The 18,144-nt window shown below is 45.4% G+C and overlaps 1 long non-coding RNA gene across 1 annotated transcript; it reads right to left on the reverse strand.

Moving 5' to 3' along the window:
• Positions 1 to 139: 139 nt before the first annotated feature.
• LOC130036861 (uncharacterized) lies at positions 140 to 2,036 on the reverse strand. Its single transcript, XR_008794462.1, has 3 exons — positions 1,927 to 2,036; positions 1,751 to 1,810; positions 140 to 517 (listed from the first exon to the last, which is right to left on the reverse strand). It is a non-coding gene; the product is annotated as an uncharacterized LOC130036861 (long non-coding RNA).
• Between the last annotated feature and the right edge of the window lie 16,108 nt (positions 2,037 to 18,144).

Here is an 18,144-nt window from a genome sequence, read left to right on the forward strand (position 1 = left end):
AGTGGGGAGGAGAAAGACGGTCACTTTCTCCCTGTCTCCCTCTGCCACCTGGGACCCAGGGTTACTGGGTTCTTGTCTCGCTTCGCAGCAAGAAATTTCAGTAGACAAGCAGTGAAGTAAGTAGATTTTATTTGGAGGTCTTGAAGGGAAGGAGGGAGAGAGAGTGGAAAGTAATATGCTCAGGAGAGAACGTGGGCTTCGCCAAGGGCGGAGAGAGCCCTGCACACATCCCGGCATTAGACAGGAAAGCATGAAAATACACATCTCAAGAGGGGAGTTGCGGGTGACACGTGCATAGCCACGTGGGCGCAAGCAGCTCATGGACTCTGGCAGCACATTCACACCTTTTCTTTGATCCAGGTGGCCTTTATATGTTTCTTCAACCTGCCCCCATGTGGGACTTCAGGAAATAGTCCGTTGCTAAGGAGGCTACCACGGGAGTTGGGAGTGGTGATGGTCTTCTTTGAAGTTGCTTTCCTGGCCTTTTGTTTCTGCAGGAGCTTCTCTGGGTCTGTTGCTGTCAAAAGGTGAGGGTCTTATGAGGCCTTAGTACCTGGTTTTCTTGTTTTCCGCAAGATTGGCTTATGCCATTGCCTTGTCAGGGGGCCTTGCCTATCCTGCCTACGTCAGCAGGACCCTAAAAGCCAACAAAGGCACTGCAGGGTGAGCCGCCTTTGGATTGAGAGGTGCAGACTGGCAGGTAGTTTGGAGGTAGAGTGGAAGTGAAGGGCCTTCCGGCTGGAGATGCACCATGCAAATGATTATGTGCAAATATGCTGGTTTGCGGGCCACACCTGGTTGTGTTCAGGGCTTATTCTATCGGGGCTCAGAAGGCCATGTAGGATGCCAGGATCAAACCAAGGTCGTACAAGGCAAGTGCTCTACCCGCTGTGCTAACTGTGCAAGTAAGTATTTCTGTCCCCTCACCTAATCTTCTGGTGCCTAAACTCTTCAGACAGCTGCTAAAGAGAGCATCACTGGACCGCATTCCCCAGCTCTGCCTTCCTTTGAGTCCCCTACTTTCTCAACACTGCAGCTTCACCTTTCTTTTTTCTGCTGAAGTCCAAACAGCCCTTGTAGACCTGAGGAACCCCAGCCCAGCTTTTTTTTTTTCTTCCCACTTTTTTGGATCACACCCAGCAATGCTCAGGGGTTACTCCTAGCTTTGCACTTGGGAATTACTCCTGGCAGTGCTCGGGACCATATGGGATCGAACCCAGGTCGGCTGCATGCAAGGCAAACGCACTACCCGCTGTGCTATCGCGCCAACCCCGCCCCAGCCCATCTTTACAGAGTAAATGTGTTGCTGTGCCTGAAACTCACTGCACTTTCCCAGCTTGCTTCCTTTGTTCAGATCCTTTTGCCTGGAATTGTCTTCCTCTTTTGCTTTTCAAGATTACATCCCCATCTGGATTCCTCTTCAGTGACCTTTGTGCCATGAGCTGTCAGGAGGCAGGCTTTTAACCCGACACCTTTGACACCCTCCCTTTTGGCCTGTTTCTCGGTGTTAGAGACATATGTGACAGCCACCATCAAGTTCAGTGCTCTGAGTCACACCCATGAAGGTTGGAAAGGGCTTAAGCCGGAACCAGCCTTTCTCTCCACGAATAATAAACCTCAGGAAACTGCTGTTTTGCTTATCTATCATTTAAGAGTGAAGGGGACCAGAGTGCTGAAATGATGGTAGTGTGTTGGCTTCACATACAGCAGGCCACGGTTCCATTCACCCCACATGGTCCCACCAACCTACCAGGAATGGTTCCTGAGTGCAGAGCCAGGAGGAAGTCTTGAGCATTTTGCTGGGTTGAGGCTGCAAAACAACAACAGAAGAATTTGGAAATGAAAATAAAACCACATACTCGGGTCTGGAAAAGCACTTCACTCGCGCCAGTGTTCTCAAGCTGAAGCTTTGATTCTCTTCCTCACCCACGGCACCAGGCGTCAGTGCTGAAGGTCCAGGAAGTGCCTCCTAGCCTTGGCCCCTGTGTTCACTGCTCTGACCACAGAGCACTGACTGATCACTTGTTCTGGTCCTACCGCGCAGCCGTCACATGGCAGGGAGTGAAGTTGGGACTTTCAGCCTGCCCTCCCAAGGACAGGAAGGGGATGCTCGAAGAGATGGAGCAGAGAAAAGAGCAAAAATTAAGAAGGGCTGGAGCGTTAGTACAGAGGGTAGGGTGTTTGCCTTGCATGCAGCCGACCCGGATTCGATCCCCGGCATTCCATATGGTCCCCTGGGCACTGCCAGGAGTAACCCCTGTGCATCTTTGGGTGTACCTAAAAAGCCAAAAATAAATTTTTCTTCCAAATTTTATTTTATTAAAGCACAGTGGGTTACAAAGTTATTCATAGTTAGGTATTTGACATACAACGTGCCATTACTAATCCTGCCACCAGTATCAACTTTACTCCACCAGTGTTTTCAGATTTCCTCTCTTATGCTCCCACCCCAACTCCAGTCCCAGGCTGCCATCCTCACAGGCAACTTTCACGTTTGGTTATTAAAGTTTGGGCCCTGTGATTTCAATGTTGCTGACTCTGTGGTTTGGATATTCAGCTCTGTCATTCCTTAATACCACTGATGTACTTGAATCCTTATGGCCCCTGTCCTTCATTGCTTCTCATCTATCTTTCCTCCCTTTCCCCTTCATTTTTCTTTCCTTCTCCCTATACTCGGGCCAAGGGGGATCTAGGCAACCCCTCTCCCCCCGACGGCCGCCCCCTTTAAACCATTGCATTTCCTAGTCCAGTAACTCTAAATCCCACATAATAGTGATGTCATCCTGGGCTTGTCCTTCTTCTGACTTCCTTCATGTGTCATTTGTTTCTCCCCGCCCTCCAGCTTTTTTAATTATTAATATTATTATTAGTGAAACACCAGGAGGTACAGTTGTAGACTTACAAACTTTCGTGAATAAAAATTTTTTTAAAAAGGAGGAATGAAGGAATTTTCCAAACTAGATTAGTGTTCAATTGGGACGCTGATTAGAGTGACCCTCTTAGCTTCTACTGCCATCCAGTCTCCTCAGAAGGAAAGTGGGGGGAAGGGGGCTCTCTGGCTCTGATAAAGTTGTGAAAAGGAACTGGGTGTTGAAGATTGGGTCTCCTCTCTGGATTTTTTTTTTCAGCCTGGAAATAGGCATTTTGATTGCTTAATTGTGCCAGTGGATCTCCATGGGGGCAAAGTTTGTTGTATGTGACATAGGTACTCTCTGGAGAAATGATCAAGATTGATTGGCACGACACGCACCTAGAGGTAGAGGCCAGTGGTGTTACTGAGCTGTGGAGGACAGTCCACATTACGGGTTCAGATGTCTGTGGTGCGACATGTGAGAAATTTCAGTAGCAGAAGTAGGTGAACTGCCCCATTCCGGGATGAAGTGTCAGCGATCACTTACCTTCAGTTAGCCCAAGAGATTTTGCTCTCGGGGCCGGAGCAATAGTACAGTGGGCGTTGCCTTGCACATGGCCAACCCAGGTTCAATTCCCAGCATCCCATATTGTCTCCCAAGCACTTCCAGGAGTAATTTCTGAGTTCAGAGCCAGGAGTAACCCCTGAGCATCGCTGGGTGTAACCCCCCCCCCAAAAAAAGATATTTTGATCTCTTTCTCAGATTTGTGTCTAGCAATTTTGAACTTGGACAGAAGAAAGGAAAATGTTAATTAGGAAAAGAACCCCTATAGAATTTGCATTTAGGCGCCATATTGGTATAAGTTAAATTCAACTGCAAGTAATAAAACACCCAAATAACTTTTTTGGGGGGATGGGGCAAGATTCTCCCAAAATTATTTTTCACATTTAGGAAGTCCTGAGGTTGTGTTCAATTGGTATGGTTACTCCAATAAGTCAGGGACTAAGACTTCCAAGTAGTTCTTCCTTCATGCTTGGCTACTGTTCCCAAAGTCACTTCAAAATCCGAGCTGCTAGAGCCCTAGCCATTATGTAGGGCAGCCATTATTGCAGAAGGGCAGGTTAGAGATAAGCAGTAACGTAGATATACCTTGGAGGAAAACCAAGATCTGATTTTCCTCCAAGACTGGATGTCGTGAGACCACTTGTCGTTTCTGACCACTTTGCTATGAGAAGGGAAGCGTTGGAACAACAATTTGTGGCTCTCACGTCCTTTCCTGCAGAAGCAACCCAGATTGCCCTGCGTTGGGATGATGCACAACCCCAGTGTCTCCTGGTCCTGGATGGTAAGGGACTGTGATAGAGCCTCTTCCAGACTTGGTGCCGTCTGAAATGCAACAAATTAGCATTTCTTTAGGGTTAATATGTGACTGCTATATAACCAAGCCTAAATGTGTTTCAGGGTCAAGTCCATGAGGAAAAGAATGATGGCGGTCAAAACAGCCTCACCATAGACACTGGTGGAGAGATGGGTGTTTGATCATTGTATAATTGAAACCCAAGCACAAAAATTTGTAAATCTACAACTATACCTCATGGTGTTTCACTAATAAAAATTTCAAACAAACAACAACAACAACAACAAAAAAGAGCCCCACCAGCTGGGATAGAGAAGAGACCACTAAGGATATGTTATGCTTGGAGGGCTCGCTCAAGATGGTAGATGTGTGTTGAAAGTAGACTATGGACCAAACATGATGGCCGCTTCGCACCTGTATTGCTAACCATAATACCCAAAGAGAGAGAGAGAGAGAGAGAGAGAGAGAGAGAGAGAGGTAATGTGCTTGCCACAGAGACCAGGGGGGTAGGGGTGGGAGGGATACTGGGAACTTTGGTGGTGGAGAATGGGCACTGGTGGAGGGATGGGTACTTGAACATTGTATGACTGAAACATAATCATGCAAGTTTGTAAGTCTGTAACTGTATCTCACTGTGATTCATTAAACAAACAAACAAAAACCAGCCTCACACCAGACAGGTGTTGTAAGCTCCTTAGACACACTCTCAACATAGGAGCCGCTGTGTTGACTGTTAATGGCCGTCTAGCAAGCTTATGTGATGACTGCCATCTGGTGGAGAAGTTGCTCAGATGTCTCCACTCACATTCAATCCCACAGATGTGGCTCCAGAGAGGCATTGACTTTAAAATGAAATTTGCCTCTGTTGTTGAGAGTAAATATACCCCAAGTATTGCATAGGAAAATCTAAGTGGAGTCGCCTGGGAAGCAAGAAATTACAGCTGTTCATTAAATAGATCAGCTGGAGGTCTGGAGAGAGCTCACTGGGCTGGAGCACAGACTTTGCAGAAAATCCCGCTCTGTCCTTCTGGGGCACCACCAGAAGCAAGAGAAACCCTTGATCACTGAGCCTGGAATAGCGCATGGAAGAGGGGATGAGGGGATTATATTCCTGGCTTGATTGATTTTTCTTTTCTCACTATTACCTAGCAGTTTGCAGAGGTCTTGAGTGTCAAATTGCCCCCACTAAAGGCATTACAGCTTCTGACTGGTATGCAGCTGATCTCGGTTCGATCCTTGTCAAGCACGATGTATTCCCCTGAGCACTGCCTCTGAGTGTAGAGCCAGGAATAAGTCCTGATCATTGTCAGCTGTGGCCCCAACCTAGAACATGCCAACTTAAAGTCCCCTGTAGTTCTCATCAGCTACGATGCAGAACTGCCACCTGAGCCCCAGATAACCTTGACCCGGCGCAGGCATTGTGGTTTGTGCTAATCAAGTCACTTTCAACTCTGAACCACAGGTGGTACGCATGGGCAAGGGTGTGTGAAGCAGGAGTTGACTGGGTAGAAATGGTGTCTTAGAGGTTTGTACTCTAATATGATTTGAAGTACAGTCATAAAGATACAACACTGGGAACCGTCTTCCTCCTCATGTTCATCTCCATTCTCCTTCACTGGGAAAATAAGAATTTGCTGGGGGTGATTTGCAGCTCCCCAGTCTTCTGTCTCCTGCATGATTTTTTTTTCATCTTGCCCTGAGGGGAAAGTGAGTCTGTATCTCCTGAAACCACAGTAGAAGGAGGTAAAAAGTTATTCGTTAAAACCTGGGAGTGGAATCTACAAAGGTAACAACTTCAACTGTTTCCACTGCCCTGAAAAGAAGCCAAGAATGCAGCCCACTGATCTTCAAGCTGAACGGGTTCCAACACGACCACTAAGCTCATAAGTGAAGTGGTGCTGTGGTTAGCTTGGACGGGCTCCCAAGCTATCATGCAATATTTCAGGATCCAAGCAGAGGTGCTGTGTAGGCGGAAAGAGAAGAAAACCATCCAGCACAGTATCACTTTGGTAACTGAGTTACTTCGTAAGTTTCCTCTAGAATTCATTCCCAAAGGCAAGTGGAAATCCTGGAAAACTAACTAGCATAAGCAAAATGGATGGGGGAAAATATTTTCCTCTCCAGACACAGTTGCATGTGGCTTGTTTGTTTCATTGGGCCTTCAGTTTCCCATTATCGGTTTGTTTTTAAAGAGCGAAATCTGGAAAGATAGTACAACGGATAGGATATTTGCTTGCACAGGGCTTCAGACACTCCATATAATACCCTGAGCACAGAGCCAGGAGCCATGAGTGAGTGGGGGGATGGGGGGAGAGATAGAGAGAGGAGAAAACAATGCCAAAGTATAAATTTTACTTAACATTTATTAAGATTTTATTCTGTCTTATTTCCCCCAGGAATCAATAAGCCTCCTTTCAAAGCATCACATTTTTTTTTCTTTTTATGCTAAAAAAGTGTATCGCAGGGCTAAGGATGTAACTGTGCAATAGAACACTTAATCTTGCTTGAGGTCCTGGGTTCCATTTCCAGCAGCATGAAGAAAATAAATGTGGGGGCTGGAGCGATAGTACAGCGGGTAGGGCATTTGCCTTGCATGTGGCCGACCCGGGTTCAAATACCAGCATCCCATATGGTCCCCTGAGCACCGCCAGGAGTAATTCCTGAGTGCAGAGCCAGGAGTAAGCCCTGAGCATTGCCGGGTGTGACCCAAAAAGCAAAAGAAAGAAAGAAAGAAAGAAAGAAAGAAAGAAAGAAAGAAAGAAAGAAAGAAAGAAAGAAAAAGGAAGAAAGAAAGAAAGAAAATAAATGTATAGAGATTCTGGAATCTGTTCTTTTAAATGGGGTTGCTTCAATACTGAAGGGAGAAATGAAAAATCATAACATCATAAGCATGTAAGGTGATAGCTCATTTTTTTAATTGATCTTTGATTTGGGGGCGACCCTTGGTGATTCTCAGGGATTACTCCTGGCTCTGTCCTCAGGAATTACTCCTGGCAGTGCTCTGGGGACCATAATGTGGCATATGGAATTGAACCCAGGTCTGCTCATGCAAGGCAAATGCACTTCCCGCTGTACTATCACTTTGACCCCAGTTACTTTTAACCAACTGAATATGGCAATGATTGGTAATTGTAAAATATATTAGGGAATACATTTATGTCAACAAAGATAAACTCCAGGCAGAAGTCTATAAAATCAAGCAATAGTACAGCAGGTAGGGTGGTTTTTTTTTTGTTTGCATGTGACTAACCTGGGTTTGATCTCTGGTACCCTATAAAGTCCCCTGAGCTCCAAGAGGAGTAATTCCTGAGTTCAGAGCCAGGAATAACCTCTGAGAATCACTAGGTGTGGCCCCAAAACAATATATATATATATGGAGCGATAGCACAGCGGGTAGGGCGTTCGCCTTACAAGCGGCCAACATGGCCGACCCGAGTTCGATTCCTCCGCCCCTCTCGGAGAGCCCGGCAAGCTACCGAGAGTATTCGATATGCCAGACACAGTAACAACAAAGTCTCCAATGGAGACGTTACTGGGCCCGCTCGAGCAAATATATACACATATATATTAAACAATATATAGCACTGTAGCACTGTTCTCCCATTGTTCATCGATTTGCTCAAGCGGGCACCAGTAATGTCTTCATTGTGAGACTCGTTACTGTTTTTGGGATATCGAATACGTCACGGGTAACTTGCCAGGCTCTTGGAGAGGGCCAGAGGAATTGAACCTGGGTTAGCCTCGTGCAAGGCAGACGCCTTACCCACTATGCTAATTGCTCTGGCCCCAAACAATATATAATATATATTCAATATAAAATGAGTGTACACATACCTTTCAAGGTGCTTTAAGCTCTGTTCCAGGCACTTGAAAGACAAGACTGCATATTCCTTGCCTTTAACCATAGCAGGAGAGGAGACACATAAGCAAAGAACTGTACCACACACTGGGATCAATGTGCCCAAGGAGACACCAGTGGTGTCTGGTGGAGGAAAGATTAATATTAAATGAGGAAGAAAGTATCAACTCATGCATTTAAACAAGGACTTGGGAGCTGGGGGTAGTTCCTGGAGCACAAGATTTGCAAATTTGGTGCAATCCCAGGCACCATATGTTTCTTGTGTGTCTTCAAAAAAAACCACCCAAAGTAGTCTAGGACTTGAGAATAACTGGAGAATAGTCCTCAGAGGAATGGGGAGAATATTTCTAATTTTTTTTTCTTTTTGGATCACATCTGGTGATACACAGGGGTTACTCCTGGCTCTACACTCAGGAATCACCCCTGGCGGTGCTCAGGGGACCATATGGGATGCTGGGAATCGAATCCGGGTCGGCCGCTTGCAAGGCAAACGCCCTACCAGCTGTGCTATTGCTCCAGCCCCAGGAGAACATTTCTAGATGAGGAAACTGCAAAGACTAAAAGTCGCAAGATCCCTGAGGGCTCAGACTGCAGAAACAGTGTGGCCTTCAAGTTTCTGACAACCAGGAAAACAATATTTTGGATATCCAGTGCACGCAGGTATTTTCTTAAGCAGTAATGCTTAACCCCCCTGCACCAGGCTCCTTAATCTTCATGAGCTGCTGGTGAAACACTGGTGTCCAGTCCAGAACTCCCCAGTTCCTGTAGGCTAAATGACAACTGCTGTTTCACAAGTGTGTGAGATGGTCAGATTTGTATTTTATGAATAGGACTGCAGAGGGATCTAGTGAGAGGGCATGGAACTGAGCTGAGTGAGGGTGATGGGAATAGGTTCACTCCTTCATGTATTCAACCGCTATGGGTTGTGTGTCTTATAAAGTGTTAGATGTGCAAAGATAAGGTGATCACTCTTATGGGACTTGAATCTTCTACTGGACATAGACCTGGCAGTCTTTTCCCAGCTTTTTGGCACTCTGGGTCTCAGTCATTCAGATGTTCAGCATGAGACGTGGTAATGCTATGGCTAGCGTCAATTAGCTTCTGTAAACCCCAGTTTTCTCCTCTCTACTGTGCAGGGGCCTTAAAGAAGAAAGTGATGAGGAGCAAGAAAACAAGATTTTTTTTTGCTTCATCTTTGAGAAGATGTAGAAATTATACTCAAGTAACTGGCCAGGATGTTTTACCTTTAAAAAATCGGATCGACAGCGTATGGTGCTACCAGCTGGTCAACTTGTACCTGTGGGGCAAGTGCATCAGCAGCCTGATGGTGCCTTCAGACTTCCTGACATCCCAAAATTGCCGCTGTGCCTTTGGCCAGACCCCAACAACTTGGGACCAAGTTTGTCAAGAAATTAAACGGCCGAAAATTTGTGGGAACCATGGCCACAAACCACCTCCCACTCAGCTATACAAGCTCATTTACTGGCCTTATTTTGGAGACCCATAAATAAATCTCGAAAGAGATAAAAAAAAAAAACACCATAATCTCAGACCCATGCATGGCTGAACAGACCAAGGGGTGGGTCAGCCTGGAGCCTGCCCAAGCAGAGCCTCAAGCAGTTACTTGCTTCCACATTTCAAAATCACCACTATCTCCCGAGCTTGACTCCACCATCTCAGGACAGATCTCACTGAGACATAATCTACTGAAAGTTCTGGTATTCGGATTTTGTGACTGAAATCTATCGGCTTTCTCAGGGTCAGGATAGGCTACCTCCCCCCAACATCCCTGCACTTCCAGAAGCCTCAGCAGTCACAACCACACCCCAAAGCTGCCACCCAATTGTAAAGCTACTCCAATCTTACTTACTGTCCTGATAAAAATACTGAATGCCCTGAACAAACACCATGACCTCTTAGCACCTGTATTGCAAACCATAATGCACAAAAAGAAAAGGAAAGAGAGAGCAAAAAGGAAAGTGCCTCCCACAGAGGGAGACTGGGGGTGGGGGATGGGTGTTGGGAGATGGTGGTAGGTAAACAGGGGACATAGGTGGTGGGAAATGTACACTGGTGGAGGAATGGGTGCTGGATCATTGTATGACTGAAACCCAATTATGAACAACAGCTTTGTAATGGTCTATCTTACAGATATTCAATTGAAAAAAATTTAAATAATTTGGAGGTCATGCCCAATTCAATCAGCTTAATCAATGGCTGAATAAATAGTAGTCTTCCTATATTTTAGAAAATTGAATTGAATTTCAGGAAGTGTTTGGAATAGTTTTGGATAGCAAATGTTGCCTTGCTTTACTTGGGCTCATGGTTTGGTCCTGATAGCCAATGGGACCTTAGTCAAATGAAAAGGTGATTCTGTGTATCTGTAAAGTGACCAACTGCCTGGATTGTATGGGAGGGTTTGCACATCAGTGTCTGTCAAGAATTTTAATGTACTGGGCCTGGCAGACCACTGATCTGGGTTCTGTAATTGAGCGTTTGTGCTTTGAATCTTTAATCAGTCCAAAACAGGATCTTCTTACCCCATAGAGGGCACGTGGTTTCTTTTCAAGGACTCTGGCTGATCAGTGTGCTAGCAGGGATGACAACAGGCGGACCATAGCAATCATCCTTCCATGAACAGATTGTGTTGCAGCGAAAGTTCCAGCCAAAGCCAAATGAGTTCCAACTCCCAGAGAAATTAGCTGCTGATTCACCGCTTTGATGTTCCCATAAGAAAGTGAGACATGGTAACACATTTGCAGTTAATTTCCTAGTGCTGTTATCTTGGGAGTCTGTGTCTAAGGGCTGGAGGAGGAGCATCCTCCTCTGCAGAACATTTTATACATCACGTTTACCCAGGTTGGAGCCTGGCTTTGTCTTTCATAGTTTTATTTTTAATTTTTTGTCTGTTTGTTTGGGTGTGCCAACACCTGGCAGTGCTCAAGGCTTACTCTCTTTTTTTTGTTTTTGCTTTTTGGGTCACACCGGGTGATGCACAGGGCTAACACCTGGCTCTGCACTAATATGGGATGCTGGAATCGAAAACCTGGGTTGGCCACAAGCAAGGCAAATGTCCTACCCATGGTCCTATCACTCCAGTCCCTCAAGGCTTAATCTTAACTCTTTGCTCAGAAATCACTCCTGGCTGTGCTCAGGGAACTATATGAGGTTCTGAGTATAGAAACTAGGTCGCCTTCATGTAAGGCAAGTGCCTTAACCCCTGTGCTAGCTGTCCAGCCCAATGTTGGTTGTTGTTTTTCATAGGAACGACTCCTAGTGATGCTTGGGTCTGAACATCTGGCCCTGGTGATGCAGTCTCACGACCACTAGAACTTGGGATACAATAAGGTCACACAATGCAGTGTCCTGGGGCCCAGGAGGCTGTGGGGTTAGAATGAATGCAGGGCTTGCATATGCCAATCATGAACTTTCACCTCTTGAACTATAGCCCTGACCCCGGGAGCCACTGTTATGGCTAATTAGACACTTGGCTGTGACCATTCTGTCCCCCACGCCATGTCTTTCCTCTACCCTGAACTTCCTGTGGCTGGATTTGTGGTCCTGCCTGGCAGAGGTGGCAGTGTAACTATGCCAAGGCTCTGACAGCACCTTGTCTTTCTTTAAACTACCTAAAGTATAGGATCACCAGCCACCAGGCAGCCTTTCCCAGAGGAAGAAAGTAGGGGCTGCATACACATCGGTCTAGTTGGTGAATGAACATGGCCTGTGAGCACTTGGGGGGCCTTCTGGCTGTGAAGCCTTTCATTAACAGCCTTGAGAAGTCCCCATAGGAAAATGCCCCTTCTAAGGAATGAGAACCAGGTCAGAGATCTGGCCTCAGAGTTAGTGGGGTGCATATGTCCTTATATCTAAATGAAGAGTCCCTATGTGGAATGACACATGGAATTTAGAACTCTCGTTTTGAAGCAGGCCACCGTTGGAAGGTGTGAAACAGGCTAACAGTGACCCTTGGACATGTCTTTGCCAGTTATATTTCATTGCTTAAAATAATCCACCAAGTAATTCTTTTTTATTTGTTTTTGGTTTGTTTGGGGGTCACGTCCAGCAGGTCAGATCTTACTGCTGACTCTGTGCTCAGATCACTCCTGGTGGGCTAGGAGGACATATAGGATGCTGGGGATTAAACTCGGGACTGTCACATACAAGGCAAATGCCCTACCTGCAGTACTATTGTTCTGGCCTCCACCAGCTTATTTTTCTTGTCTTTGTTGGCTGCAACACTCCACTCTTTGTTTACCTGTCTAGGGCTGAATAAGGTAATAGAAAATGAAGACATGATGCGTAGAGACTGATCAATAAAGCTTCCATTGCTCTTCCTAAATAATGATTTCTTGCAGCTGAACTCTATGAGTGCGTGGATGAAGGCAGTTGAGTGTCGGGAAAAAAACGCCGTGTGAGGAAAACCTAAACAGAAGACCCTTTATGCTGACCTTCTTTGCAGTGGAATCCATACAACTAATTGTTCTATTGCTTTGTAAGAAAGTTTCATACTGGCTGCTTCTTGAACTACCTCTGATTTAGGTGATGATATTTAAGTAAAACCAGGCTCACTGTAGAAAAAGATCAGACTTCAAAGCAGTTTTGAAATGGTACTTTGTCAAAAGCTCTTAAAAATTTGTTTTCGTCTAGCATGTGGTTACTTACCATAATCTAGTGAATGAGAAGAGATCATGAACTGACTGTTTACATGGCAAGGTATTACTTAGTACTTGTAGGGCTGTGAGGGAGTTGAACACTACATACTTTGCAGAATTTTTCCAGCCTCTAAGGATCACCTCAGTAGAAAATACTGTCATGAGTCAACTCTTCCACTTGCACACAGTGTATCTCTCTCGGAAGAGATAGTGTATCTCTCACTTGGAAGAGATACTTAGAATCCTTGCAAAGAACCACTAAGAGTTGCACTGCTGAATTCATTGGATGCAAAAGGAAAACCAGAGGACAAGGGACACTGTTGTATCATATTTGAGATTGGTGATTTCAAGTTCCAGCTAGCTAGTGTTTTTTTAATCTTTTGTTTTACTGTCATGATTATCTGTGATTATCCTCTGCTCATACCAATGATTCCTCTTCTGAGATCTTATCCCATACTTTTCACTAGAGCAAGGGATGTAAGTAACTTAATATTGTCTTGTCATATTGGTGTCATTTTCCTTGTTTTGGAAAGAAGAAGCCAAAGGTTTGAGATGGGAGGAACATGCCTGCCCAGGTCTACACAGCTAGTCTGTAAGAAGTCAGGATTTATGTCCAAGACAGAGTGATGGACAGTCCATATTTCTGTAGAATGGAAGAATTCTCCTTTGTCAAGCTACCTGGTTTGAGGCTTATGAGTTCTTGCAACTTATGCTATAGCAGTGAAAAAAGTCTTAACTTTTGAAAAACTTGATAGACTTTGAGACAAATACCAGATTGTGATAATTATCACACCCAGTACCATTATTTTACACTGATCATTTATTTGGGGGGGGGGGAAGTAAGGGGTAAGGGGATTGGAGCTATGCCTGGTGGTTCTCAGGGGCTGTCCTGGTTCTCTGCTCATGAGTGACTCCTGATGGTTCTCTGGGGGCCACAGGGATTCAAGAGAAGAGCCTTAATCTCCTGCTCTATCGATGTGGTCCCTATGATCAACTATTTCTCCTACACAGAAGTATAGATATGTGCAATAATAATTATATCAACATAGAGGCAATTTACTAAACCACTAACTTTAGGACTGGTTTCTGAGCTTGGTTTATTATTTTCTAAAAATATCAATTATACTTGGGTGATGGGAAGTGTGGGGAGGAATACTGGGAATATTGGTGGTGGAACATGGGCACTGGTGGAGGGATGGTTACGCGATCATTTTATGACTGAAATGTAATCGCAAAGTTTGTAAATCTGTAACTATATTTCACGGTGATTCATTAAAAAATAAAAAATATATCAATTATATACTTTTTTATTGGAGGTGGGTGTGTTGGATCACACCCAGCACACCTGGGACTATTCTTGGCTCTATGCTCAGGGGTCACTCCTGGTGATGCTCTGGGAACCATATACGGTACTAGGGATCAAGTTGGAGTTGGCAGCATGCAAGGCCATTGCCTTAATCCCTGTACTATCACTCCAGCCTTGAATTTGACTATAATTCACTACTAAGGAAAGTTTGGCTAGGCACTGAACCCCCAGGCCTGTAATGGGGAAGTAGGGTGTTGTATAGTCTCATGACAATTGTATATATTTATGTATTCCGGGACATCTATTTAGAACTTGCTCTCAGAAATTGGGAATATTTATTTTTATACTCCATTAGGAATTTGAGGTATTTTGAGCAGCCTCACCTAAAATAATTTGTCACAGCAAAGTTTGAAAGTTGTCGTTGATGTTTTGAACTGTGGCATTCTTACTTAATTTACAATGCAGAGTGTATCAAATAGGATTTCCACATCTTATGAAAATATGCAGTTCAGTTTTCGTTTCTAAAAGGGTAAGAAAATTGGGGCAAATAAAAGTAGAAAGATATGAGGGGAAATCAGGGGAAAGGTTAGCACCAGAATGTTTGCTGAAATGTGTGTGTCACTTATGGCATCTCATTTTTAAAAATAAAACAGCACAGCTCACTTTCCTAAAAATGTGGCTTTTTTGGACCAGGCATCTCCAACTATTTTTTTTTCAGCAGTGGAACTTCTTGTCCTTTTTTATACTTTGTTCTTTCTGCTCTGCCTTAGGAAATCTTCCACTTGAGTTTCGTCCGTTATTATTTCCCGAATAGGCAACCAGCCTCACAGTCTGAGACAATGAGAAATCACACAAGTTTTTAAGAAAAACAAGAGCTCACGAGGAGCATTGGAAGAATCATTTGTCAAGTGAGTTGGAACTTCTTATGTGGGCAAGCTCATGTTTCCAATTTGGGACTCTGAGCCAGCAATCATCTGTGTAGAATTCTCATATCCGTTTGACGTCAACAGACCCGAGGTATCTTTAGTTGCTCTCTCTGTAGGGCGATAACAGCGGGATGAGTCCTCTCCATGGCCAGCAGCTCACTTGGCATATGTTTGGGAAGGCACAAGTGGAATCAGGACCTTCTGGAACTGGCTTTTATCGCCACCAACAGTGGGCAAATCTGAGAGGAAGAATTAATTTTTCCACCGACTCGCCCTTTCTCACGAAGATTATGTAAGGCGCCCACACATAAAGCATAACTTGCAAAGTGAAAACAAGGGTAGCATTCTCTGCATTTTAAATGAGGTGAATATGACAAAGGGAAGTGCAAAAGCCTCTACAGAGTTGTAAAACGTTTTAGGTACTGTGAAGTTTACCTTGTGCCGCTAAAATGTAAAAATAGATCGTCAAACATAGTAACTAGGCAGAGCTGTGAGGGAAGGGACTCCTAACACTCTAAAATTGATGTTTGCTGACCTTTTGTTTTTGCTTTTAATGACTCCACTTAAGAAGCTTTTTTGGGGGGCGGGGGGAAGCCCACACCCAGGGCTGCTCAGGGCTTACTCCTGACTCTGTCCTCAGGGATCACTCTTGGCAGGACTTGGGAACCATATGAGATGCCAGGGATTGAACCTAGGTTGGTCACAGGCAAGGCAAGTGCCCTCCCCACTCTACTATTGCTCTCACTCCTAGTGAACTTTTTTGTGACATCAAGAAAGAAAAGAAATTCAGTACTGGAGGATTGCAAGGCTTGTGGCTGCTGCTAAGACGGGTACAATTTCATGGAGACCCACTTTCATTTAGAGATCCAGCTACCCTTTCCCTCTCCCTCTATCCAATATTGTATTTGTAGCAGCTAGTCCTCAAAAGGTAAAGGTAAAGGCCCTCCCGTTGATCGTCGATTTGCTCGAGCGGGCCCAGTAACGTCTCCATTGGAGACTTTGTTGTTACTGTGTCTGGCATATCCAATACTCTCGGTAGCTTGCCGGGCTCTCCGAGAGGGGCGGAGGAATCGAACTCGGGTCGGCCATGTTGGCCGCTTGTAAGGCAACCGCCTTACCCGCTGTGCTATCGCTCCAGCCCTCAAATGGTGGCCAAATATTGCAATCATAATGCTGCAACAATCCTCCTCAATCCTTCCATGAACCCTCAGTGGATTAAATCATTACTAATTCATCTTCGTGCTTACCTATCTGTGGATGGCTAGATGGTGTTATTTATAGTAAATGTTTTAAAAAGTGTTTACCTGGGCTGGAGTGATAGTGCAGAGGTAGGACACTTGCCTTGCACATGGCCAATCTGGGTCCAATTCCCAGTATGGTCCTGAGCTCAGCCAGGAGTGATGGCTGAGTTGGAGAGCTAGGGGTAAGCCCTGAACATTGTTAGGTGTGGTTAAAATATAAAAGAGTGGTAACTGAGAGCAAGTAGAAATGTGTGATCTGCACCCACCTCCCCATATCCCACAGCGATCAAGGGCTCTTCCTGGTGTGGTGTTCAAGGAGATCAGGGGGAGTTGAATCCAGGCCCTCTGCATGCAAAGCATGTGTTCCAGCCCACTGAGCTTTCTAGTCCCTTGATGTTTTTCAAGGCCCAGCCTGGGAACTTGCTCTTCTGTTGGTCAAAGCAAGCAATGTGGATAAACTCCATAACAGCAGGGCAGCCATGTATATTTATCCCATAGAAATCAAGGAATAGGGAGTGAATATTTGTTGGATGATTGTATGAGGAACAACGGGATAATTTGAAGAGTCAAAGTTTAACACACACACACACACACACACACACGTACATACAGTTAATTATTTAACATTTAGTTTAGCATACTGTTTCACATAGAGTTAACATACACTTTACCATTGGGCTGGGGAAATGTTTCAGAAGGGCTAGATCACGCGCTTGCCATATGGGAGCTGTGGGTTTGATTCCGGGTCAAACACCAGGTAAGGTGTTTGAAACACCAGGTAACACCAAGAAATACCAGGTAAGGTGCCCAGGCAAAAAGATTAGTGAAAATGAAATTTAGAAAATGCTAAAGAACACAAGAGTCGCCGATAAAAGGAGCAGTCACCACACCTAGAACTGAGATAGGGAGTTCAGGCAGGGGCCACACTGGCCCCCAGGGCTGAGATCCAGATGATGGGGGAGGGGTGTTCAGCTGTGGCTCACTGAGGGGTTAGAGATCACAGCGGGACTCTGAATCTTGCTGAACATTGGCATGTCGAAACTTGCCAGAAACTATGTGCTGAGGCCCTGCCGCAATGACACTCTGTGGCCTCAGACATCTGGTGAGGCGTGTGCACGGTCCTAACTGGAGAGGTGTGAGCACTATTGCCGGGAACACCACTCCAGAGAGCAAACACCCGTTTACCAAGCTAACCCAACCCCCAGCAAGGCCTACTGCCCCCATGTGGGGAAATACGGAGGCGCACTGGGCTAGAGAGAGGGGCCCTGGGTGAGCCCCTGTGCAAGTGTTGTGTACATTCTGCACACTGCAATGAAAGTGTGCTAGCACCACAGCGAGAGGGGTGACCCTCCCACCCCCACGCCGAGCACGGGCACAACTTCCAATCATGGCAACCTCAATGATGACAAAAGGGCAGGGGGTTACTTTAAAGATCATGGTCATGGTCACGGTCCTCCCATTGTTCATTGATTTGCTCAAGCGGGCCCAGTAACATTGTGAGACTTGTTACTGTGATTGGCATATCGAATACATCACAGGTAGCTTGCCAAGCCTCGCCCTGCGGGCAAGATACTCTCAGTAGCTTGCCGGGCTCTCCGAGAGGGGTGGAGGAATCGAACTCAGGTTGGCTATGTTAGCTGGGTGCAAGGCAAACACCCTACCTGCTGTGCTATCGCTCCAGCCCACTTTAAAGATAAAGTCCATGAATCTTTATCTTTCCCATAAGCATGAGAATAACCTAACCTGTCAAGGTTAATAGAGTTAAAGAATTCACTACCTCTGAAAGTGACTTATCAAAAACACCCAGCATGCAGCTGACCTGGGATGGATCCCCGGCATCATACTTCTCTGCTCAGGAGTCATCCCTCAGCACAGAGTCAGGAGTAAGCCCTGAGCACCTCAGGTTGTGGACCCCAAAACAAAAATCATCCATCTAATTTTGAGCGAG

The sequence above is a fragment of the Sorex fumeus genome, unplaced genomic scaffold (assembly GCF_029834395.1).
Source record: "Sorex fumeus unplaced genomic scaffold, SorFum_2.1 ptg000006l, whole genome shotgun sequence".
NCBI classification, from domain to species: Eukaryota; Metazoa; Chordata; class Mammalia; order Eulipotyphla; family Soricidae; genus Sorex; species Sorex fumeus.